The following is a 26,266-nucleotide window of genomic DNA, read 5'->3' on the forward strand; positions in this document are numbered from 1 at the left end:
GCTTAGGTTTCTCTGCCTGCTTAGCACACCGAAGCCGAATAGCACATGTAAAACTGGGGGACAAATCACTTCTGGTGAGGCTTGTTGCAGGGGGGACCAGGGTGAGCCCTGACTTGCAGGAGGGGTCAGGTTGTAATCAGCTGTGCAGGAGGAAAAGGGATCTGCAGGCCTTGAGTATCCTTAACGGGATCAGCTGAGATGTTTTGCTCAAAATGAGCTTGTAATCAAAAATTAGGGAAAATGTCTTGCTGAAAAATATTTAGTTGATAATGGTTTCTCAAGAAAGTGTTGAGTTGAAAGTTAGAGGGAGTATGTGTCTTCCTTTGCCTTGTTTTGATCAGGGAGTTTGAGCTGGGGTCTCCTACCCACCTCACAACTTCTTCTGGAAGTTCTCATGTTTTTAATGATTTTGTGGGCATCTTTAGAAACCTTCCTGTGAGACCCAGCACATGTTCCCTTCCACAGGAGCTGCCAGGATCTTGTTTACACCCATGCTTCTTCCCAGGCTGAACTCTGAGGCAGACCCACAGCATGGTCTTACTGGAGAAAAGCACATGCCAGGTGCTGCATTTCTCTAAGGATAGCCACCAGTGATCCTTAGCAGAGACTTAAGGCAAATCTTTGCAATCAAATGTTTTGATGGTGCATTTCTGTGTGGAAGTGCAGGTACCTGTGTACCACTGGAGATGAGAAAGGAGAAGGCAGGCAAGAGAGTTGAACTTGGGTTTCCACCATGCAGATGGACAGTGGCGATGAAGAGAGGGTGGAGAAGGTCCGTGTCCCCAGCAACGCGTGGCTGCTGCTCCCCCACCGTGCTGCGTAGCTGGGCCCCAGTGCCTGGGCTGCTTTTCTGGCTGTTTCTCCCCGTCCCTCCTCTTCTCCCTGTGCCCGAGAGGCGGCTCCCTGTCCGTCTGCAGCGCAGGGAGCGCTGGCTGCCGCTCGTTAGAAGAATTCCCCCAAGTCAGACCTATGGTACCAGCCGTGTGAAGCGGAAGACAATTAGGGGCTTATTAGTGTCCTGGGGAGACGTGTAACTTGTGTTGCTGGGACTTACCAAAACAGCGAGAGTCTTACCGGCAAGCTCCAGCCGAGAAAAGACTGAGGGATTGTCTCACCTAATTATGGGGAATGGGCCTCTTTGTGTTTGTGATTCGGTACGGTTGTCCGATCGCTTTTCTCTGGCTGCTGGCTCAGGCCGAGCTGGAAGTGTGCTAATTAGAAGAGAAATGGACGTAGTGATCCTGTCAGCTCTTGTTACCGGCGCGGACAAAGCCGAATATTATTCTGAGGCAGTGTTTTGTGAGTGTCCCCCTTCCAGCTCTCATTAAGGGCAAGGTTGGTGGACAGGGAGGGGACTCTACCACATGGATTGGCTAATGGAGCACAGTTACCGTTACTGTGCTAATTAACGGGCTCAGGAGGCAAATGTTTCTCCAACTAGTGGTCCCAGCAGCTGCACCTGGTGCTTCCAAAACCCAACCATCTCGCTGGGCAAGCCAGGCAAACACTGTGTGTATGAGGGGAAGGGGGTCTATGTATGACACATCCATCAGCCATCCAAAAGTGCAGACAAACCATTAAAATGGTTAACAGAGAGATGGAAAGGGTATAGTGCCGCAGCAGCAGCGGGTCGAGCTCCAGCAATCCCTTTTCCCCAGTGCCCCTTCACATAGAGTGCAAAGTGTCATCTTCTGCCCTGCAGAGGTGGGAAGTGGGCAGCAGAGAGAGCCCTGAGGAATCACCAGGGCCCCCAGGTGCCGTCAAGAAATATATCTCCTGTGAGTTGTTGTGACCATCACAGGTCCCAGTGTGGCCAGGAAGGGGAAAGCTGGAAAGATGGGAGATGACATGGAGGTGAATCAGACTATCCCTCTTTATGCTGATGGTGGGACACTTATGGTCTGAGGTGAGAAGCAAGATGTCCATAGGTATCAGGATGTTTCTTTTGCCCCAGAAAGGCAGCTAGGCAAAATTGAAGTGATTCACGTAGGTTAAGGCAGGTGAAGATGATGACCAAAGGAGCCATAGGAAACGCTAAAAAGAAGTGTACACTTTCACGCCATTAGCCTAAACCTGCTACAGTGAGAATAGAGAGAGTGATAGGAGAGAAGGAAGATAAAACAGGAGCTAAGAGCAGGTCCATAGTGTCACAATGGCTGAGATAGCCTCAGCAGAAGGGAAGAACAGTGGGTGCTGAGGAGAGTCAGTGGAAGTGAGTAGTTTTATTTACTTGTCACACAAACTTTCATTTTAACACATAGGTGTTTTTATAAAGGAACGTAGTAACTTGCAGGAGTAATTGCTGGTTGATGTTTCCAAAGTTATGGGAATGTATTAGTGATTAAGTCTGATTTGGATGTTATAGTCCTTCTAAAGGTCCTTAATTAATCAGTGTCTTTGGCCTAGATGTAGTAAAACATATAATTATGTCTTAAAGCTTTCAATTCGCTCTATTTTAACAACATACTCATTGCATACATTCATGCATGCTTGGGTACTGTTTTTGGACTTATCTGGTCAAGTGTTAAAGTCCTCCCTTCTTTCTTGGGTTATTTGTCCCTGATGGTGAACCTGTTCCAGCGACAGGGCTAGCTGTGTCTTTCCAAGGCTCCAGCAACAGCCTCCTGTCATCTTGGATGGAGCTTGAACTCTGCTCTGTGCTTGTGCCTTATTTTGCTGTCTCCAATAGCTGTGAACCCAACAAGGACCCTTTCCCTGTGGCAGCATGCATACTATGTCCTAGCCCTTCAGAGCTGTAAAAACCTTTCCCTTTTAACTGAGGTTAATTTCCTACTGGCTGCTATGATGGCTTGAATCTTAGGAGTCTTGATTCTGTGACTGATCTCCAAAGAGTGCTTGAGAAGTATCTTCCCTGCAAAGAGGTTTATTCTAGAAGGAGAAGATATGTAATCCTCTTACTAAAACCCAGAGAGGAAAGGTGAAAAGCTTTGTTGTTCCTGCCTTACCCCAGTGAGCTGGCAGCTTTTATGCTGCCTCATGAATAGGAAGAGGCAGAGAGAGAAACATCTGAATGCAATTACTCCACCTGACCTGAGGCTCTCCGGTGGATGCTCAGTGAAACCCACATCACCACTGCTTTCAAGTGTCCCAGCAGAACAGATCCATAACACCAGTTTCTGAAGAGGGAGAACTACTGTTACTGCCTGTTACACTGAGTGGCCACTCTACCTTGCCTTCCAGATGCTTCAGTCTTGATCTAAGGAGGAGTCCCAAATCAATGGCAGAAAACTAAAAACCATCAAAGCCACCTCCGTTTTCATGCTCTAGAAGGTCAGGAGTCGAGTGACCTCCCTGAGTGAAGGTTGGTGACACTTCCCATGTCAAGTCTCCCTCAAGAGACTGGACCTCACCGGCAGACACCAGAAGAAAAGTCTCCGAGAAGACATATTGCTGGTTTTCCCACTTTATCTCAGTTTCTTTGCCCAAGGAAGTATTAAGAATCCTTGCTTGTTACCCCTCCATTTTACTGGCCTGTCATCTTGCTGTATTAATAATATCATGCCAAATTTCTGACTTCCAAATGCAGATAAGGATCAACTGAGTCCTTGTGAGGAGGACTTTCTGGTGAAGACCACCTTTCATATGGATTAGCAGCACTCAAGAATATTGTGAAGACAGGTGAAAAATATGCAGATGGAGGGAAAGGATGCAATCGCTTCTTGTGTCCTTCACTTGGCATTCACATACCACTTACTAATGGTACGGTACATGGCCTGTGAACTGGAGTGGTGTTTGGAGGACATCTCTTTAGCAGTTTGAGTTATCAGTTGCATTACAGTAGTAATTTAAGTCACAGTGACCTCAGCAAGTATCAAAACTTGATTGTGCTGTGAATCACAGAAACACATAATTAGGTGGAGGTCTCTGTCCTCAAGAGCTTACAAGCAGATGAAGCAGTGAAAGAGTAGGAGGGGAAAGGAGACACCAAGATGTAAAGAGACTTGTTAGAGGTTATCCAGCAAACACAGCTCAAACCCTGTGACTTTGTAGCCACAGTCCAGTGGCCCTTCCACTGCTTGCCATCTGCCTTGTTGTTTCATTAAATAGATGTGGCTTTTAAAAAAATAAATAAAAAAAAATGCAAGTGCCTAAGTAACTGACAGCCATTAGTAATTTAAATAATAATAAATTACAGTGCAATACCAGACATTTTAATCTTTTTTTAAAGACCTGTAAGAACTATTCAGAGAATTAAATTTTTTTAAAAGTCACTTTAATGCAGTGTTAAAGATTGAGAATTTAAAAACAGAACACTAAAAATGAAGGTTTCTCACAGTGCTATTAACTGCCATAGTGTGCATGGTATACACATGCATTTAGGAGAGCTATGACCATTACAGAGATCCTAATAATAATTCTAACATCTTCACTGATGTAGAATGCTTATCCTGACCTTCCCGAGCCTTTCACACTCATGCAGTGTAAGTGCTACTTTCCAGATTCATATAATTCTACACTTTCTCAGTCCAAATGTTTGCCAACAGATCAGGGCAGGAAAAATGTAATTTTCTAATTCTGCTATGTTGAAATCCTTGCTCTTACTCTGATGCTCTGTGGGTCTGATCCTGCCTTAACAGAGAACATTATTAAAGTGATCACTGCAGCTCTCTAAGGATGAGAAAACTATTTTCTCTAGCAAAAGAGAGATCATTCCTCTCATTTATTTCAATAGTTTTGGAAAGGGAGAAACTTGCTACAATAAATACTGGCCTACCCCATTAGTGTAATGGATCTGGGTAAGGTTTACAGGAGTTTCACTAGTAAGTATCGAAATATTAGCAAGCTATTTTGGTGAGAAAGGGCTGTGGAAATGGAGTGATATGGAAGACAATGAAAAATACAGGGAAGTAATAACTTAAAAATAGGGACATAAAACGGAGGAGAGGAGACCAAGAGAAGTAAGAAAGCACGGTTTGGAAGTCAGCAAGTCATGGGCAGGAGGTTGGGGAGAATGCAAAAGAGCAAAGAAGGCATACTATTACAAATGCAGTTTAAGAAGAAAAATAGTGAAAAAAGCAAAACAGAAGGGCAGCAAACAGAAATAGGTAGTGGGTTTCAGCAAGAAGGAGGTCAGAGAAAAGCAGAAGTTTCATGAGCAGCCAAGGAAGCATTGTTTTCCTTGTGGATGTGTCTCTTAAGATTGCATTATCTGTGGATTCTCTGATGCCTAATAGAGGGTGTGCTCACTCTTCAGTGAGGACAGTCATTGCATTTCTTTCTTTCGTCAGCCACTTAATTTAAGAAAACATACAGAAGTGTATTATCTGCCCTCCACAAAGTTGTCTGAAATTGGCCTACAGGTTCCAAAGTTATTGGGATACCCATGTATGCCTGTGAATGGGAGGTAAGATAAAATGGTGAAGAGCTGAAATTGCAAATGGATCGAGTGAGTAATAGAGAAGGGGAAAACATTAGGAAGATGGGGATTTATGTTTGCTATTAATGCATTTAATTGGCTTTACTGCCATTTTCTTTCCTGGTTTTACATTAAAAAACCATAAAATTAACAAGGATCTATTTAAAGCCCTCCTCCCAAATCAGGCTAACTTTACTGTGAGTGTCTGCACTGGTTGTTTCTGGGGAGAAAAACCTCTTACTGCAGTTGTGTCTCCAGCATGCGATAGGAGAGACTCCAGGAGCCCCTATCAGCTATACCACCAAAACCTGCCTGGGACCTTGCTGGCAGTGTATGTGGGACACAGATACTGCAAAAGCCTGGTGGTCCTTCCATACCAGGGTGAATTGTAGATCTTTTACTCAGATGCTCCAGCTATTCTTCTGCTGTCGTTCACTGCAGATTCCCATCTCATTGGTTTCTGCTGCAGTGATTCTCATCTGGTGTTTTCTAGGGACCTCCTCATGACTGGATACTGTGGTTTGGGTAATACTTGAATTTTTACCGGGATCCCATTTTATTTTCAGCTGGTCTATCCCACATGTCCTTCTATATGTCACTCTCTTAACAAAATTTCCTGATTGCCAGGCAGAGGGTGTCATGTCAAGAGGTGTTAAATAGGATGGAACTGACTGCTGATCTCTGAGAGAGAGACCTCTCCCTACAACACAATACCTTTTTATGCATCATTATCCTTTATTTGCAGGTCTCCAGCCAATTTTTCATTCCATGTGGTGATGTAGCCAAGCCAATTTGAATTAATTTTGAGTAGGGTTTATGTATCAAATCTTTACTAAAATCCAAATGTATCAAATCCATCGTGTTCCCTTCACCCACTAATTTTATAATTCTATTTTAAAAAGCAATCAGGTTTCTCCAGCACAATTTGTCCTTTATATCCCCAGTTCTGATAATTGTTTTCTTATCCTTATCCCTAGGAGGTTAGTGATTTTTTTTTCTTCCCATTTTTTATTCTGTTATTTTACTGGCAATAGTTATTCTTGAGAACTCTAAATTTGCCTTTTTCCTTTTCAATGATCAATGGCACAATTCCTTTAATCTGCAAGCAGCTTCCTAGTTTTTGTAACTTATAAAATTATTGACCGTGGTAAAAAAAGTGAGTTTGTAATTTTCCTTGTAGCGGATGGGTAGATGTCTTTTTATCCCAAGCCCCAGTCCTGAAAACATGAATGTACAGGCAGAGTGCTACATCTTTGACAAGCCAAATGTGCTGTCAGTGAAACAAACATGTGGAAATCATTAACTTCTTAAGTGAATCCAGTCAGGCTTTTTGCCTGGTAATATCTATTCTGGGCAATTGTTATTGCCTACTGAAGAAGCATCAGGAGGGTATTTGTACGTTTTTTATTATAATGTTCATAAAAGTCTTAAACTAAAATGAAATAAAAATAGCATCCAAATAAACTACATACATATTTATATACATGTGTAAGCTATAAGTATTATTGAGGAAAACTAACAAAAAGAACACTGTCTTATCAGATCAGTACATTTAGTCTTATCACTGGACTGGAGATCAGTCAGCAAACTAATGCCAAAATAATCAACCTCTATAAATTCTGAAAAGCTGTCCTGCTAAATTGGCTATAAATCCCAGCCCGGAGTTATACCAAAGTAAACAGAATCTGTACTTTGAAGGGGTGAGTATCTGATTTCTTTTAATGTCTAGCACCTAAACAACTTCAAAATACCTTTATTTGGGAGAAGGTGTGGATAGATACTCTCCTTTCCTCAGACTCACTTCTCCAGATCTGCAGGTGGTACTGTCTGTGCATTAGTCAAAAGACAGTGCACAGGCAAACCTTTTACTGCTTGCGCCTGACTTCTGCTGTTGGATGGCAGATCATCTGATACCTCCATGCCAGTCCCACATTTACCAAAGTGCCCTCTTCACTCTGGACTTGTGGTCCTCGCTTGGATGGAGAGAGGTGGATCCTAGGAAGGAGAAACTCACTTGGTGGCTCTTTCCAAGGTAACCAACCATTCCTGGGGACTCTAGGAGACAAGTCCTCCTGGTGACTTGCTGATCCAAAAAGAAAGGTTTCCTTCTCTTTGATTCTTGTTGTTCATACTGTCTTGCAGCACCTTCAGACAAATTAGATATAAGGTCCCCTTTGGGACCCTTCAGTTTAATTCAAACAAGTTTGCAACAAGTCAGCACTGCTGCGCATGAACTTAAACAGTCTCATGTAAGCTAAAGTGTTCAGAAATATTCTTTAATTTCTACAGCATGGAACCTGATGGCTTTCGGTTCTCCTCTCACCTCAAAATGTTAAAATGCAGGACACATAAGAATAAGGTGATTTGTTCTTATTTGGGTCAAATGTCTTGAAAAATTCCAGCATTTAATGGAAAATTTAATATAACATTCCTACAGAAATAATAGGAAAAATACTGGCATAAAGGTCAGTCATTCAACATTTATTCATTATCAAAATAAAAATACATTTGGGCTAATGATAAATTTCACAATTGCTATTTCTTCTGCTAACCTATAATAAGATAAGTGTTCTTATTTTTCTTGCAAACAAGATAATTACAGTAACCCTCTTACTCCTGAGCAAGGCAATCGATCAGGCAGCTTCTTTCTGAAACCCAGATATTAACAGAGAATAGTTACTTAAAAGCTCTTCAAGATGAAATATGTTCGAAATGATGTAAAAAGTCCATGCACCTGTGTACACTCTTCTGCTAAGTGGCTTCTCAGGCACATTAAACTAAGCACATGTATCAGTAATTTGTGTGCCAGGTACTGCATTTGGGTTGGAAGTGTAGAATTTCGATCCTGAGGTCTCATTTAAGCTCCAAATATGGGCTGGTTTCCCGGTGATTGGGAGCTATGTCACTTACACAGGCAGCACCTAAAAAATATCTTTCTTTGGACTTCAGAACTGGGAAGTTGACCTAACTGGTGTAACCATGGGCTAAGGGTATTTGTGGCAGATTTTGAAGCTGTTTACCAGGATCTTGACCTAAAATTCATCAATGCCACTACCAGCCTTCTCACTGTTGTCATTCCAGCCTCTGCAGAGTAGATGCCAACATACATATGTACAGACATGGACATGTATACCTATACAGTAGTTATGACCTGGATTTTAAAAGCAACATTTCATCAAGCTGCTGTTGTTGGCATCACAGCCTTTTGTACACAGACCCTGTGTATCTGGAAAAAAATGACTTCTGGAGCCAGACTTAATAGAAAGAACTTATTTTTGGTGGCCACTCCCTACATACGTTACAGAAGAAATTATCTTAGGTAGAAAAAAGAGCTGGAAGTATTTCAGAAAACTCAGACCAATGAAACCTTCCCTCCAGACATTCATACTCCTCAGGCTCAGAGCAGTCCTCTTGGCCTGTTAATGTATTATCCCACATCACAGAGGTACCCAAATTAAATGAAGACATTGGAGAATCAGTAGGTTACTTTTAAAAAAGTCACTGACTACAGATAGTGTTGTGGATAGGTTCAGACATAGCTTCAGCTGCAATTGCAGTTAGGAGGTAGGCATCTGTGGCTGGACAAGTGGTCCAGGGATGTTAGTACTGAACAACGACTCATACCTGCCAAATCGGAAAACAACAGATGAAGATTCAAGAAATTCTTAGTATTTTAGATCAAACACTCTTCTGAAACAGCCTGAGCTATTCTCAAAGACAAAAGCAATGGAAAGGGTATCCCAGAAAGAAGAAGCCATGTCGCCAGTCCACATCTGAGCACAGTTCTCATCCAGGCAACACAAATGACTGCTTCACATGATGGCTGATGCAGCATTTTACACTGGCATGGGCATCAGCAACTACAGCCTTGCAACTACTTAGGTACTGATCAGAAGTAGGAATATCTTACCCTCTTCCTTGAAATCTGGAGACTTTCTAAAACACTCCAACCTGCTGGAAGTCCAGATTGCTTTTCAAACATGGTAGAGTTGCCTCCTATGGATAAATGATTTCCTGAGACCTTCCCCTCTTCTTTGGATTACCAAGAGCCAGAGGATTCCAGAGCCAAAAATTCTGAGATAAAAAGCAAACTGAATTCAAACAGGTTACCCTCTCTTTGATCTCACCAATATTTTCCATCATGTCAACTTATTTAGAAAGCTTGTGTGTAGTTTGTGTAGGGAATACTTGCACTTCTACTACTGTAAAACAGACTACTGGTATTACACACTAATCTTTGAGTACTGGTGTCTTTTCCAAAAATTTTTTTCTCCAGCATTCACAGAGTTAGTACAGAAAGGAGATGGCCTAAATTTAATTGAATTCTGGATGTCTGAGACACCTGTATTCAAGTACCAATAACTTGTCATGAACACATACCAATAACCAATCTCCCTGGCTGAAGTGGCATCAGTTGAAGTAAAAATATACTGCTACAGGGTGGGTTGCTCTGAAGAACCACCTCTCAAATAAGTGATCCTACACTATCCTGATCCATAGATCTGATATGACAATCCTAGCAAGTCTACTTACCACTCCCTCAAGGATCATACCTGTTGCTGCCTACCTGGAGCTTTACAGCTGTGTAAAATTTCCTGCTACTAGAACTAACCCCCAAAGCCCAGACTCAGCAATTTCCTTATAGACAGAAGGAGCTCTTGACTCAGTTGAGTGAGGCTTCTAGAGATGACTTGGGAATTCAGGCAAATATTCAGTATGAAAAAGGATGTTTTCCTAAAGCTTAGGCCTTGGAAGAGTCACAGTCCCCATGAAACATTCCTTCTTCAGAAAGGCACTCAGCATCATCACAGTGTGTTGCTTGGTGGGTGAAGCTTTTTACAGCAAGAGAGAGCTCTAAAGGTTCAGTGAGTTAAAACACAGAGAATGCACTCTTCCTATCTGGATCTACCTCAGACATCCCGTTAAACATGGGCAACCACTTTATCTACCTGGGTCCTAGATGATAACATCAAGTGATCTCAGAAAATGTATGTGGTTAATTGATTCCTGTTTATGAGATTTTCATGCAATATTGGTGGAATTTGTGTCAACACAGAAAAGAGGAAGAAATTCACTACTATAGCCCAGTGCTATACCTAATGCTTAATATTATTACACCAATGTATAGTCTTTGTATTTATGCTAGAAGGCAGCAGCCTTGTAATAGTCAAGATGAGAAATGGGTAAGGTTTAGCCAATTTCAACAACAGATCTAGAGAGAAAAAGAGGAAACAACCTGTCTGGGCTCCTCCAAATAACTCCTCTCCCAGATTCTAAGTAATTATGGACACCTTCTCCTGAAAGAGAGAGACATGGGAGAGGTTCTGAGCAGGTGAGCAAAATTATTCGTCACATGGGTCCATTTGGCCTCTGTACCATGAATCATCACCAAGTCTGGGTGTCTTTAGGGTAGAAAGAAGGAACAACAAATGGGAGAAGGGAATTAAATAATGATTTCCATAGAGACCAGTCAGCTTTACCCAACTCCATGAAATTTAAACAAGAGAACTTAGAAAATGAAACTCCACTGCGTTTCAAAGGGATAAAGGGCAGTGTATACGTTAGCTGTGGAATACAATAGCAGGATATCGAAGGAAGTTGTTTAGTCAGGTTTCTAAGATCCACCATCAGCAATATGCAGATGAGACACCTCTAACTATTTTTCCTCCCTTCTGATCACACCAAGAATGTGAGGACAGCAGAGCACTTTCAGAGGAGCTCCAGGCAGAAGTAAGGCCAAAGTAAGGCAGAGAGATGATGCCAACAGGTGAAGGCAAGTGTCTGAAAAGGCCGCAGCTGTGATGCAGCTTCCTATGGCTGAAGAGGTCAGGTCAGGTCAGGTCAGACTGTGGTTTATGATGATTTTTGAGGTTCTTGCCCAGACTTCCATGTGGACACCCAGTCTGCAATTTTGCCAGGAGATCCCATTCCTTCCACTTCAGTTATCCAAGTCTGCAGGGCCAGTAGCAGTACCAAGTACCTTGGTATGAAGCCTGTGGCTGCTAAGACAGTCCCTCTATTATGGTGTCAGGTAGTCACTCCGCTCACAGGCATGGCTCACTTTTAATTCAGCCTCTCTGATATTTTCTGTACTGGCTTACCACTGAATCCTGAACCAAGCTTAATAATCAGTTGTTACATCCATAATGTATCATATCTGGGGCAAGACTTCCAAAAGATGAGATGGAGTCTAGGGGCAGTGAGCACTCCCACAGTAACAAGAAGCCATCACAAACCCTGTGACCCTTCAACTACATTTCTTCAGCCACATCCTGCCTGACATGGAGACCAGCAAGGTATATAGTTTAAAAAGACCTCCTCTGCCCCTCTCCTCAGCATTGCCAGGAACATCCTGCACCCATCAGCGCTCAGCTGCAGCTGTCTGTCCCCCAGGAGAAGAGCTGCCGCAAGGCCAGACCTCTGGCAGGTGTCAGTCACGTTCAGGTAACCTGCCTTGTGCTTGAGGAATATGGAGAAGATGGCTTATGGTCAGGGCCCCGGGGTTAGGGCTCAAAAAGCTGGATTCAGCTCTTAGATTTTCAATGTGACCTTGGTTATGTCATTCAGCCTCTCACTATTCAGCAATCCCGACTGCTCCAGGAGGGTGAGATAAGGATACATTTGTAAATCCAGAGGACATGCCCAAATTCTCCAGTGAGGGAGACCGTATAGGATGTTAGGTAAACAGCCCTCTCTTGCTGTCTCGTGATTTGCACACAGTAAAGAGCAACTGAGGAAAGTCTTACTGAAAAAGAAGTTCCCACTTTTCGGTCAGCAGTTGTATTCCCTGATGTAAATACGAAGCGGCTACCGAAGCCCTGCACTGACCCCGCTGTACGAGCCTGCCCCCAGCCGCTCCGAGGGCCTGGGGGGAGCCCCCCCTCCTCCGCCACGGAACGCCGCCGGGGCCACGGGCGCGGGCGGCACCACTGGCCGAGCCTACAGGCAGCAGCAGCCTTGGGAGCCCTCACCCCATCCATGTCCCACTCCCCTCCAACCTGCGTCCTCAGCCGCTTTCTCCCCGATGCCCCCACCCCGTCACCGACCTCCAAAGCCCCTCTGCCACCGCGGGGAGCCCTCCCGCCCCGCAGCACCCCTCATGCCGTATCCTCTCCGGGACTGCTCGGCCTCCCCAGGCGCCCACGGCCCCGCGGCTCCCACGCGGCGGCCTCGCTCGTCCCCATCCCCGGGGCCGCCCAGGTGAGCGGGCGGCGGAGGGGGGGGGGGGGGGGGGGGGCTGCACATCACCTGACCCCCTCCAGCCGATTCCCTCAGACAGGACGTCAAGTTAATGAGCCTTCAGGCCTGTAATTAGCTGTCAATTACCTCAAATTAATCAACTCCTCGCCTAATTAAGCATAACCGGCAGGTGGGCAGAAAACGGGCCATTGTGCGGGAGCCATGAGAAAAGCATGGCTGGCAAACTTGGTTAGGATCAGCGGCGCATTCCCGGCCGCCGCGCCACCGACACCCGGGCGCCCGCCCCCCGGCCCCCCCCGGCCCCGGGGCAGCGCGGTGGCGGGGCCGGGGCGAGGGCGGGGGGTTCCCTGCCCCCGGCAGCGCGGGGCGGCCCCGAGCGCGGCCTGGGGGGCCCGGCCGGCAACAAGCCGTGGCGTGGGTGAGGGGGAGGCTGTGGGGGGGGCTTGCTTAATGTTTGTGCCGCCGTGCCTCAGTGGAGCGCCTCGCCCTCGCCGTGCTCTCGCCCTGGTTTCCCGCGCCCGTGTGCTTCCAGCGTCTCTCCGAGAAGGGCTGAAGCGCACCCCGTGTCCGGTGCCCCAGGCATGAGCGCACCCCCTTAACGGGGGGAGAGATGCACGTGGAAAATGGAGTTTCAACGGGTCTTAATGACTACCTATACAAATGAGTCATATTGCATTAATTTTCGTGTGGAATTAACCCAACAACCCCCCTCCCCCCATCTTCCAGAGCTGTTTGGCGGAGGGGCGATGTTGCCCGCTGGGGTCGGGGGGGGGAGCGGGGCTCCTGCCAACTTTCAGACATCCCGGGGGCGCAGGCGGGGACCCGCGGTCGGCTGCGCCGGGGCCGCGTCCTGCCCCTGCGCGCTGAACCCCGGCAAGCACCGGCTTTATTGAAACGCAAACACAGCACAGTGTCTTCTGAGCCGCGGAGAAGAAGGGCTGAGGGAAGTGCAAGTTCACGGTAAAAGTATTGTGCGCAACATTGAAGCGAAAGGTTTTGATTATGCCTAGAAAGTCCTTTTTTTTTTTTTTTTTTTTTTTATGTAGCCAGATTATCACCCAGCATGCTGGATTTACACTGCATTAGCGATCGTCAAGATTAGAGCAGAATCCTGGGATAACAAACAGGAACACAAGACGTCAATTTGTGACATAATAGCAATAGTAATGCAACCATAATCATAGTCGAGAGAAGAAGGATGTGGTGGAGGGTGAGTCGGATCTCTTGGCTCTGACAAGAGAAGCTGCCTGTATTGGAATGGCTTTGATTAAATATCCTTCTGTTGTGTCTAGAAGGATGATTTTATACTTATTCCTGACAGAGGAGAAAAGCACAGCACAGCACAGATCTGGCAAAGTTGGTGCATGAAACAACCGGCAACTAGAGGGGAAAGTGAGGAGATGCAACCTGCCCCCTTGACCCTGCCAAGTGTCCATGCAGGTCCCAAAAGCCCCCTGGACCTCTCAAGAGAATGTGCATGTCAAACGTGGCATTTCTGTGCCTGCAGCTATTTGGAGCACAGAGAGAAGAGAGGCTACAGGCAGCCCCTGCCCTGCAAAGGGTGTCATCAGATGACGAGAAAGGGGCTGCGGTGCTGCCATGCTGGGGAATGAGCAGGATCCTGGCAGCTGTCCTGGCCCCGGGAGATTAGAGATGCCCCCACCTTTCCGGCTCACGAAGTGGCACACGCTGCAGCCGGGCCCACGAGGTCCCTCTTTTTTTTCTGCCTGCCCTGTTCTCAGTCGAGTGCTTATTGCTGCAGCAGGAGGTTTGGCAGGGACCCCTCTGCACACATAATGCAGGAGCCCATGAGATGCTGGGGGACTCAGTGTCCCCTCCCTCCCCTTGGCAAAACCACTTTCCAGAGCTTCTCCTGCACCTGCCATCTCAGGGTGATCTCTGCACCCTCCTGGGGGGAAAGCTCTTTTTTGGGAAATCAGGAACCACTCCAGTATCCTCACTTCCCTCAATTTATGAGTGTTTTTCTTCCAGAGCCTGCTCTCCATCATGTGTCTTCCTTTGGCTGAAGCACTGGCCCCGCTCTTTGGGGACCAGCTTGGGAGGGATGTGCCATGTGACAGTGTCACGGATGATGACATGAACTGCAGGCGAACAGCACTTTCCTGCAGCTCCCTGTTTATTTACGGGCATGCTGCAGACGCACATTGATTTCACCGGCTCATTCCCATTTAGAGCTGGAGCACTCAAATGACTTACATCAAGGTTGACTAAGCATTTCTATTATCAGCTCCCTTCTTAATCACTCATAACTCTTTTGGTCTGGGAGTCTGAAGTTCTCCAGATCTGATCTCCACCCAAGGAAGTGGTGGTTGCTTTGACTCTGCAGTGTTTGAGCCAAAAGGGCTCAGGCATTTATGAAGGTAAGTGCCCAGGCCACAGAACCCTTATCCCATTATAAACCAAAATTCTATCTTTGTGAAAAAAAAAAAAAAAAAGCCAAACAGAGAAGCAGGCAGTAGAAATCTGTTAGGGCTAGACTGATGGAGCAGCTTTCAATGATCCACTGAAAATCAATTGCAACAGGGCTGAGTTGTTACAGGTCGAAAAATTGTGCTGAGAGAGGCAGTGTTACTGCTGGTGGGGTGCTGCTGCTGCTGCTGCCTGGAGACCTCCCTGCCGATGGGGCTGCACAGCGGGCGAGTGTGCACAGCACTGTACAGCTGAGTGCTGCCTCGCTGGGGAAGCCAAGGGCCTGGCTGGGACTGCGTGGGCTACCTCGTAGGGGAGCACCCCTGGAGCCTGGCCGCTGGCTGGGGAGGTGCCTCCTGGAGAGGAGGAGGAAGGGCACGGGGGCAGTGCCAGAGTAGATTAGAGGAATCCAGCAGCTGTTCAGCTACAAGTCAGAAAAAGAAAATATATTTATTCCTATCCTTGACATTGTTTAAACCTTACTGGCCACTCCAGGTGTACCAGACTCTGCTGTCCTGCAGGTAGTGCCCCAGCTGGGAAAATGCTCTTCTCCCCCTTGACAGTCATAACAAACACAAAAAAATAGCTGAGTGAGCAATGAAGCCATGCCATTTTCTGAGTTTGAAAAAGCAAAAGCTATAACTATTTCATTAATTGTTTTGGCCAATGAGTTAGAAACACCAGTAGGGAATTCACAACCATCCACCTATCATTCTGTCTGAAGGCAATACTGGGGTTTTGTAAGGATCATTACAAACCTCGTTTGCTTTGCACAATGCCATAACATTGAGGCCGGCCACGTTTTGGTTTGATCATTCCTTGCTGCATTACCCTGGCAAGTAGCAGCAGTGGTTTGAGGGGAAGGCACTGCTGCTCTAAACAGTCAATCCTACAAAAGCCGTGAGCTTCTCTGGACTTGACAGCTAACCAGAGCAAGGTGGAGAGCGAGCTCTTCCTGACCAACCCTCTGTGCAGCTCCTCGTCAAGATTATAAAAAAAGCACTCAGGTTAGAAAGCACTTACAACGCGTATCATGATTCTCCTACACCTGTTCATTACAATGCAATCTGCAATCACATATCTGCAGTGCTGCAGTCTCTCCCCACTCATGCGTGAAACTAACTTCAGCGATAACTGGGTAACCTCACTGAAAACAACAGCCAGCCCTGCCAGGCCAGGGGCTTTGGGCTAGCCTAGAGCGGGCTGCCTGTCCTGAGCTCCTGCTGGCCCTGGGCCCCATGGAAAGGTGCACAGCAGCCTGTCAACATCAGGCACTTAAGAAAACCATGAAAGAAGGTCATAAATTTCATAACCATTCAGTGTCATGTGGTGGCACCTGATAAACAGCCTCATCCTGGCACTGAAGGTATGCGCACACATGTGCATGCAAGTCTGCTTAGCAAGGTGCAGGCATGCTGCGTTCCTGGGCAGGAGGCACCTCGGGTCGGGAGCAGCTGTGCCTGAGCCAGGAGCCTTGTGGGTGACCAAGACACGAGACTGGGCGTGGAGATGCTCCAGCACAGCTCCGCGCTGCCAGGCTGGAGCTGGCTGCCAGCCAGAGCAAACCCGCATCTGTCCCTGCTTGTCTGTGTAGACAAACACTTAATAACCATTACTGCTTCCCAGAGCAAGTCTCTAGGCTTCATTATATTTTTACTTGTCTTGCAGGGAATACAGCAGGCGCTCTGATAAATGAAGAGAAAGGGCTGCTTGCTTTGCAGGGGATTTATGTGACAGTCTCTCTCTCAGCCCAGGAAATCCTTCGTGCCGTTGCTCACGGTTGACATCCCTAGCCAGCTGCAGATAGGGTGCACTGGACCCGGGGAGCCAGCGGATGAGTGCACCATCCCTGTCCCTGCGCTTTCACCAGCAGCATTGACCCAGGGCTGTGGCAGTTACCCAGCTGAATCTGAGTGCCACTGAAAGATAGGCACCGTGCCGGCTTGTTCCCAGTGCTGCTCCAGTGACCTGAGCTACCCTTCACAACTGGGGCGGTTCTAGGAGACCCAAGCATGAGGAGCCCTTGGTGCATCACCATCAGTGCCCATGAGTGTGGCCGCTGCACCATCCCTGCATGTCCCAGGCCCTCACTCACTGCGGATGCTGAAGGCTGCAGGGTCAGTTGGTGGGGTCATGACGCTGGATGGGGACACCACTGCTAAGGGAGCAGAGGGCATGGATGGCTCTGGGCTAGAGTCCCACACGTGAAGGCAGCAGTCAGTGCGGGCATGATGCCCGGCATCCCGAGGCCGTGGCGGGGAGCGAGCAGGGGCCATATGGAAGGTGCCGCCGAACGAGGCCATTGAAGCAAAGGCTGCAAATGCGTTTAGTAGACAGCCAGACATTTTGAGAAGGGGGGAGGCAGAGGGGGAGTGGAGAAGAGCAGGAGAAAGGGAGAGCCCAGCACAGCATCTGAGAGAGACCAGACCGAGCACACAGGCATGGTGGACAGCACTCCCTTTTCTCCACCCCGCACCTTCTCCCCATGCCCTAACTTTAAGACCCCTCGAAAGGAAGAGGGGACCAAGGTGTGGGGGCCCTTCTTTGTTTTTAATTACTTCCCATTTTAATCTTGATTTGCACGTCGATCTCTCAGAACTGGGCCAGGGACTCTACAAAGCCCCCGTCAGCAACTCCCCCAATAATAAACAGGAAAAGGCTTAAGGGGCAAATCACTTGCATGTTAATGAGACTGTTTGCTGGAGTCAAGAGAGAAAACAGCAAACAAACAAATGGACTGAATTCCAGCGGCAGCTGTTTGCTCCTTAATCTCGGCTCGTCAGAGCTGCCCTTTGATGGGACACAATCTACACAAACGATTGTGCTAAATCTTCTAATCTACGTCCTCATTATTACATCCCTTCTTACGCATGTAAATCAGGGACAAACTCATTTTAATATGTAGATAGATTATGGAAGGGAAGGGGAGGGGATTGGAGGGGAAAGGAGCTGCTGGTGGTGTCTGCGTCTGCCGGTTCAAGGGGTGTTAATGAGGAGTACAGGGAGGGGAGCTGTCTGTGTAGACCCCCAGGGTACCAGGAAGAGGAGGACCTGTCATCAGGGCAAAAGAGGGGGCATAAAGGGGCAAGGACGCTGGCGCTGGGATGCTGGAGAAGACACAGGTGTGGGGCAGCACTGGCAAGGTGATGTGACAGGGCGCTGAGAAGGACCTCACCCTGGCATCCCCCCAGGCCCTCTGCCCAGGCCTTCAACTCCCAGCTTTGTCGAGGAGGGATGCTGGAGGAGGGCTTGGTGGGGTACAGGAGGGCTTGGTGGTGGCATAGCGAGAGGTGACAGAGTCACACTGTGGGGTAACACCGGGGCCCTGGCGTTGTCCCTGGGTGCCTTGCAGTGCAGGGACTCCTTGCAGCACAGCACCGTGGTCTCCCACCCCTCCTCAGCCTGCCCGCTCCCAGCACTGTTAGTCAGCGGACTGAGGATCAGACCAACCAGCTTCACCCAGGTTGCAGGAGCAGGCTAACAGCTCAGGCTGCAGAGTCTGAGGATGCAGCCTGCGCTGCCTTCAAACAAATGCCTTTAGAGCTATGGTTATGATCTTTAGTAACATTCACAATAGTTGTTTTTACAACAAACACCACTCTGGGAAAAAGAGCTCTCCTGCATGAGAACAGCAAGGGTGTGCAGCACCAGCCTTATTTATCTGAGCCACCTCGTCCTCCTCTGCTCCAGGACAGGCATCCTCCTGGTAAAATAGGAAAAAATATTTTTAAAACAACCTGGTTAGATCACAAATTCCCCATTGACCTCACACCTGTGAAAGAAGGATGCAGAAGATAAGCAGTAGGTTGGAGCACAAAAGGTGAGTATAGAAGAACAGCAGAGGCATGCAGGAGCATAATCAAAAAGGCCAAGCATAAAATAAGTTTGCAAGTAGCAGGATAATCAAAGGGAACAAGAAATCATTCTGTAAATTCATTAGTAGCAAGAGGAAGACTAAGCAAAATATTGGATCACAGGTCAACAGGGAATGAAAATTATTGACAGAGGGTAATATTAGAGAAACTAATAACAGTGATAAAGAGGTAAGGTCTTGGCACAGAATAAGGAAAGAGTATGGTAGAGGTAATGTTATTGAGTTAGATGCATTCAGATTTATTGGGTGTAATGAGCTTCATTGTAGGTACTTAGAGATTTGGCTACAGCAGTCTCAGAGTCAGTAGTGGCTGTCTTCCAGAACCTGTAGAGGTGTGGTGGAGTACAGGAAAACTACAGGCATCGCTCTTTAAAAAGTGCAGGAAAGGGCGATGGGTAATTATGGACCAATCAGCTTAATTCCCATTCCATTAAAATTCTGAAATAAATCACCAAGTGATCTCTAAATATCAAAGGCAAAATGAGACAATCAATTGTATTCAGTGTGGATTTGTCAAGGAGCAGTCCCTTCCAATCACTCTAATTTCTTGCTGTCGCAATGCAACAGGTCTTGTAGATAAGGCAGAAACAGAAGATGTTGTGTATCTTTACTTCAATAAGCTGTTTATGCTCCATTTCAAAAGCTCTCCTTATGAGTAAACTAGGGAAATACAAATTAGCAGAAACTACTGTTAGATAGATAAAAAATCAGTTGAAAAAACTGTGCTCAGCGAATAGTCCTCAGTGGTTTACTATCAAAATAAAGGATATATTGAGAATAGCTCCACAAACATCCATTCTGGGTCTGGTTCTGCTCACTGATTTAATTAACACCGTGGATGACAAAAGAGAGTGGGCACATCAGGAAGACACAGACCTGGAAGGCACTTTAAGTAAACTGGAGAACAGGCTTAGCATTCAAAATCATCTTGGCAAATTGGGAATTGGTTGAAAAAACATAGATGAAAGTCAGTAAGAAACTATGCAAAGAATGTCGGTGATGCAGAAAAAATGAAATGCATAAGCAGGGGTTGGAAAACAACTTGCTAGGCAGCAATTCTTCCAAAAAAGCATTAGGGGTTAGAATGGACTACAAGCCCTGTCAAAAATAGTATGCTGTTGCGAAAAAAACCTACTCTAAGGAAGAAGTAAGACTGCAGCTGTCAAGACCTCTGGAAATTATCTTTCCTTCTAATCAGCATTGGTGAGACTTTAGTTGGTGTTTTAAGCCCAGTTTTGGCATTCCTTTTCAATGTGGATCCATTTGAGGGTGTCTAAAGGAGGGCAACGAGAACAATCACAGATCTGAGACATGTCCTGCAAGGAAAAACTGAAAGAAGTGGTGATGTGTAACTTGAAGAGGGAAGACTGAGAGAGGATAAAAGAAAATCCCCGGGCATAAAAGTTGTAAAGGGAGAGGGAAAAATCTGTCCCCCGTGCCCATGGCAGGCAGGTAAGTCCACAGAAAATTGTAGCAAGAAAGGTCTGTGTTAGACATTAGGAGCAAAATTAAGAAAAATGAGATGGGGGCAGGGAGAGAGACTGCAAGGGAGAGACTGGAAGAGATTATTTATGTGCTTGTCCATCTGTCAAGAATGAGACAGGTCTAGCCAGTCACGCCATGAGGCAGAGAGGAGGAAGAGACAGCCTATCTGGGTCCCTTCCAGTCCTAGTTTTCTAGGAGTCCATCTCCTCGTTTCTGACATCCACCATCTAACCTTCAGCAGTATTTGAGATGGAAGTACACAGAGAGGGATGAGACATAGGAAGTGCCACTGTAGTGCTAGGGCCTGAATAATAGGCCCTGAAATAAAGTTGACCTCTGGATGAACCTCACAACCAAATGTTATCCATTATTAGTATCTGCTAATTAGTAAAATCTGTATTACCATTAGCGTTTATTAATTAGTATCTGATCATTTTCAGTAGTGAAAGATGTGTGTTAGGCAAAATGTAATCAGTAGCGAGAATGAAATGTGAGAATGTGTACCCAGCTTCCCTTGTTTAGCCTTGTTCAAGGCTGAGAACCCAAGTGTTTGGCCTTGTTAGAAACTCCCTTGGTTCTCCCCCCCGAGCCCTGGCCAGGCTTTGGGTGGAATCCAACAGGAGGATGAAACCAGGTGTTTCCGCTCAAAGAAAGGTGCAAGTCATTCTGACGTGCTGATTTTTGGTATATAAGGCTGGACCCTCTTGCCGCGACTTTGGAAGCCTCACCTACGGGTGGACGCATCGCGTAGGACTTCCCCCTTGCCGGGACAGGCTCTCCAAATCCTCGCTGCAACCGGGCCTGCCCAGCGCCTGCGGGTCTGGATGTTGGTAACGTATGCAAGTGGTGAGGTGTCTTTCTTAATCATTATTCTCCCCATCGTGTCGTAATGCATTACCTTGCTTGTTCTTATTTTCTATAATTAGCTGTATGTGTAATAATTAAGTGTGCTATTCTGTATTTTTCTTATGGCTTATATTCTGTATCACTTGGTTATATCCTTTAATTATTAACAGTAAAATAAGCCTGCTCTTTTCACTGTGGTGTCTTGAGTTTAACTGGCACCCTCAATCAGCAGAACACACTGGTTCACTGAACACATCACTGCTCTCCTCTTTCACATCCCAGTGTACACATGCTAACCAGGAATGATGACAGGATGGTGACCTGAGAGATGATGGAGACTTAAGAGATGACCGAACACTTGAGATGGACAAAGTGTTGGCCCCTACCATCTTCTGGGATCTGGCTAAAAGAAAAGGGCAGGGGATGCCGCCCAGATCACTGCCATGCCAGCCCATGACTGACTGAGCATTGCTGCTAGAGTTATGACAGTTGTGGAGCATCTGCCTCCCTATCACCGCCAGATAACTGACCTGACTGCTGGTAATGCTCCTTCCTGCTAGGAAACCTAAATCAAGCAATGGCTTGAAGACTTACTATAAACTGTCTATATACCTTAATAGAAGTATCTATTTCTACAACATTTCCTTGGGGAAATCTTGGGAGGTTGGAAATGTATCATGCTGGAATGAATATCCACCTCAAATAATGGAGTTTCAAGTAAAGGTTGGAAATTTGTTTCCTTGCCCCTTTCTCTCTATTCCCAGCTATTTTCAGTCTGTATGCTCAACCTCTGTCACCTTCTTTCCTTGGCCCCATGCATTCCTGTTCTATAGAATAGAATCATAGAATTGTCTGGGTTGGAAAAGACCTTTAAGATCATTGAGTCCAACCATAAAACTAACGCTGCCAAGTCCGCCACTAAACCATGTCCCTAAGCACCACATTTACACATCTTTTAAATACCTCCAGAGATGGTGACCCAACCACTTCCCTGGGCAGCCTGTTCCAATGCTTGACAACCCTTTCAGTGAAGAAATTTTCCCTAATAACCAGTCTAAACCTACCCTGGTGCAACTTGAGGCCGTTTCCTCTTGTCCTATCACTTGTTACTTTGGAAAAGAGACCAACACCCACCTCACTACAACCTCCTTTCAGGTAGTTGTAGACTGCGATAAAGTCTCCCCTCAGCCTCCTTTTCTCCAGGCTAAACAATCCCAGTTCCCTTAGCTGCTTCTCGTAAGACTTGTGCTCTAGACCCTTCACTGGCTTCACTGCTCTTCTTTGGACATGCTCCAACACCTTGATGTCTTTCTTGTAGTGCAGGGTCCAAAACTGAACACAGTATTCGAGGTGCGGCCTCACCAGTGCTGAGTACAGTGGGACAATCACTTCCCCAGTCCTGCTGGCCACACTATTTCTGGTACAAGCCAGGATGCTTCTATCACAACCTTGTATCACACTTGATGTTCCACACATCCTTGTCTGTCTGAGGAGCACAAAGGCTTTCATGCTTTCTTTCAAGATGAGAAACAGACCACGAGGGGATCATGGTCCCTTGACCAGATGGGCTTTGGACTTAAATTCACTATATCTGGGATTAAAGATGGAGGTATTCCCAGGCTTCATGTTTCTTCAGACTGCTATGAGCAGTTCACCGTTGTGTTCCAGAGGTTGGGCCAATTCTTACATTGCATCGTCTGCCAAGCCAGCTCTGGTCCCCAAAGCTCTCTCAATTATATCCAAGTCTGCATTTTCATCACGGCCCACCTGTTCCTTTGGGAAAACACAGTTGACTAAGTCCTTGATAAAGTGAGGGAAACTGGAGATGAAATGGAGATAAATGTCAAGGAGGTCTGGCTACTGAGTAAGTCTGCAGAGGAAATACACTACTCCAGACTGGATACGTTTAGGGCACACAACAATGCTCCATTTCTTAAGAAGCTTTTCCACGGTAACAGAAAAGAGGGCTTAATATTATAAAATATGATTAAAACAAACAAACGAAACCAATAGTCCCTTCTTAACAGACTACATTAGCAGTTACCAAAATAGTTTAATGGTCATAATGAAAAATGGTTTGAGGCCCTAAGACATTCAGCAGCCCTCAGTATGCCTAAGGAAGAGCAGTATTGGGAAAGACACAGAGTGTACAGAAGATTGCTGGAAAACATGTCAAAGAGGTTGGTGAGGGGGGTGCCGAGGGTTGGGACAGGATGTGGTACATGGGGCAGGACCTTCCTGCAATGCAGATGCCTTCACCAGGACCCATATGAGCAAAAGCGTGCAGGATGCAAGGGGTCAGCAGCATTGTGTCTGGCGCTGGTGGCTACCACCAGTAAGAGGGCAAGTGAGAGTGAAAACATCTAATCTATTAAATATTCCCCATGACAGAGCTCCCACAGCCCTACCAGTTACTCTGGGGAAATGTCTACAGTCTAATGTCATCCATCCTCTCTCAGTGCTCACTTTTATCCTGTGCGTAGGTGATTTGTGATCTGCATTTCACCTAGTGACTACCACTCCTGTTTCTGGTGCTAGCCCAAATCTTTAATCTTCCTCATCAGATTTTGTGCTTTTCTGGTAGCTGAGGGATTACTACTCCCCTCCCTTTAATTATCACTTAAACAAATCAGGAACATCTATGCATGGCTCACAGACCAAACCCACAAAGTTCCCAGTCATTTTCTTTCTTCTTTAGCTTCTGTTCAGTTTGTCAGTATTTCCTTAAAACACAAATGCGCAAAGCTGCACAGAAAATTTGAGTCTTAACTCAACATTAGAGCAATATAGTATTAATGGACTGCTCCACAACGTCATGCTTCTGAACGTGGAGCTGTCTCAATCCTTTTTAGAGTTTTGTCATATTGTGAATGTACATTGTGATCATACCATACTATTATTTCCAGCTGTTCTCACTGTCCAGCTGTCTGTCTCTCGGGCATATTTTTGGCTCTGAGATTTTCCCCTATGACAGTTTGCTGAGCTGACTCCCACCTATGTTCTCTTTGCCACAGCATTCTGGTTCTCTCCCCGTGATGGGCACAAATTCTTCCAACTTAGTATCATCCACATGTGGCATTAGTACGCAGTTTGGTTTGCTTTTTCCATCGTTTATGAAGATTTGAAGAAAGGCAGATTTAAACTCTCCTTGCTGGAGAACTTCTGTTCCAGCCTGACAGCTACACTCAGAGCCTATTATTTACAGTCATCTGGCTGCATTCTCATTGATAACTCCTATCTGAAAATTCACAATAATTTTCCCAGTGGCAATTCTGAGTTTTGCTAATTAGAACCTTAAGAGCAGACCTGAAAAGGGAATTTTTCAGTCAACAAAATAAACCACAGAGTTGAACAAAGCCTGGTGTATTTCTGACACCAGGCAAGAAGGTCACTTGAAGCAGTTTCATTTCATTTGGATTGTGTCCTTGGCAATTCAACCTGAATTTATTTTGCCAAACAAATCTTGTGAGTAGTTTTCCCACACATTGAATACATCTGTGGTGTTCTCTTCCTCTAACAGTTCCATAATGCTAAGACAATTCAGTATGCACAGCAAAATTCCTCCTGTTATGATAGAGTGATGGAAATTAGATTTTTGCCGTAGCAATTGACTCTAGCATTCTTTCCCCCTTTGGAAGATAAATTTATATATCATGCTTCTTTCTTCAGCACCTAGCTATGTGGCGTCCAAATGTAGCAGAAAAATAATACGACCACATCCCAGAACAAGAACTTCTTTTAAATCTTTGGCCTTGTTCTGAGGCAGAGGAATATGCATTTGTGCTGTTCCATTACTGCAAAAGCAGAATAATACCTTGTCTCCCTTAAAGTGGGATCCATCTCACCTAACTTTAGATGCCTACACCTGAACTAGTCATGGGCTACTTCTGTAGTCAATATCAATCCTGTCAATAAAGTCAATGGAGATGCAATTCCTCTAATCCAGTGTGGACAACTATTTCAAGATAAAATGAACTGTGGCCTAGGCTCTATTGAACGTATTGACCAGAGCCCTCTGGCTAGAATGGGAATGTGCTCAATGTGGACTCCCTACACTGTAGGTGTTCATGTAGGGTCTGATGGATCCCAATGCTACAGTGTGTTCTCTCTCTGAACATTATTTGACACCAGATGTCCATTCACTCATTCTGATAGTTGCCATATAGATGACAATAAGCAGGAATTTTGGGGAAGTTTTTTCCTATTGCTAGTAACACAGTGCTTTAGTCCAGTTTCTCTGTGGTGCTCAGCTATTGCCTTTGATTGTGAAAGCTCTCTTTGAAGGCTACATATGTAATTTTGTCCTGATTCACAAATTCAGGGTTCAGGACAAACAATGAGAGATTAGATCATGTCCATCAAAGAGCACGGAGGCATTTTTGTCCCTGGGGTTAAGACTGGGCCTGCACAAGGCACTAGGCTTGGCAGCTGGCTGGAGGGTGGCTAGCTGTTGAAAGATTTTAATTCTGCAAGATAGCAGCCCCTGGTCACAGGGAAATGACACTCTGTCACTTGTGAAGCCTGGTGTGCCTGTGACTGAGCCAAGCTTGCACCGTCCCTCGGCCCTGGCTCAGGGCACCCAGCTCCCCTGAGCGGGCTGAGCTGGGGCTCACTCCCTGGCAGAGACCATCGGCCAGGGCCTTTCCCTGGGCTGTTTGGATCCACCTGGGATAACTGAGATGGTGTAGCTCCTGCACTGCTGCCCCAGCCCCACAGACTGGGGCATCATACTGAGGCAGAGCTGGGGCCTCATACTGTAAATTGGGGTGGTGAAAAGCTCTGGGTTAGAAACAACCTCTTCCTGGGAGGCAAGAGGCATCTTCAGATGCTGATCTGGCCAGTGTCTTCAGCCTTGGGAGAAATGATGTTCAATATAGGTTGGTCCCTCGAGACAGCTCAGGCTTGATGGCCTCTTGTATGTGTGTTAATATCCAGCACACAATACTCAAATATCCCCAGCGTCCCCCCTCGCACCTGAGTCCTCCCAGGGAGCAAGGGCAGCTTTTGGAGACTCCTCGTTAGGTCACCGGCCTTGGGAGCCGAAATCTCCCCTC

The 26,266-nt window shown here is 46.2% G+C and overlaps 1 protein-coding gene and 1 long non-coding RNA gene across 4 annotated transcripts in view; one reads left to right on the forward strand and one right to left on the reverse strand.

Annotated features, from left to right (window-relative positions):
• The window catches only part of LIN52 (lin-52 DREAM MuvB core complex component), an 81,244-nt gene that overhangs the window by 49,218 nt on the left and 5,760 nt on the right, over nucleotides 1-26,266 (forward strand). The window lies entirely within an intron of this gene.
• Nucleotides 8,884-10,664, reverse strand: LOC141943318 (uncharacterized). Its single transcript, XR_012628916.1, has 3 exons — nucleotides 10,614-10,664; nucleotides 9,288-9,451; nucleotides 8,884-9,001 (listed from the first exon to the last, which is right to left on the reverse strand). It is a non-coding gene; the product is annotated as an uncharacterized LOC141943318 (long non-coding RNA).

This window comes from Strix uralensis, chromosome 4 (assembly GCF_047716275.1).
Source record: "Strix uralensis isolate ZFMK-TIS-50842 chromosome 4, bStrUra1, whole genome shotgun sequence".
Lineage (NCBI taxonomy): Eukaryota > Metazoa > Chordata > Aves > Strigiformes > Strigidae > Strix > Strix uralensis.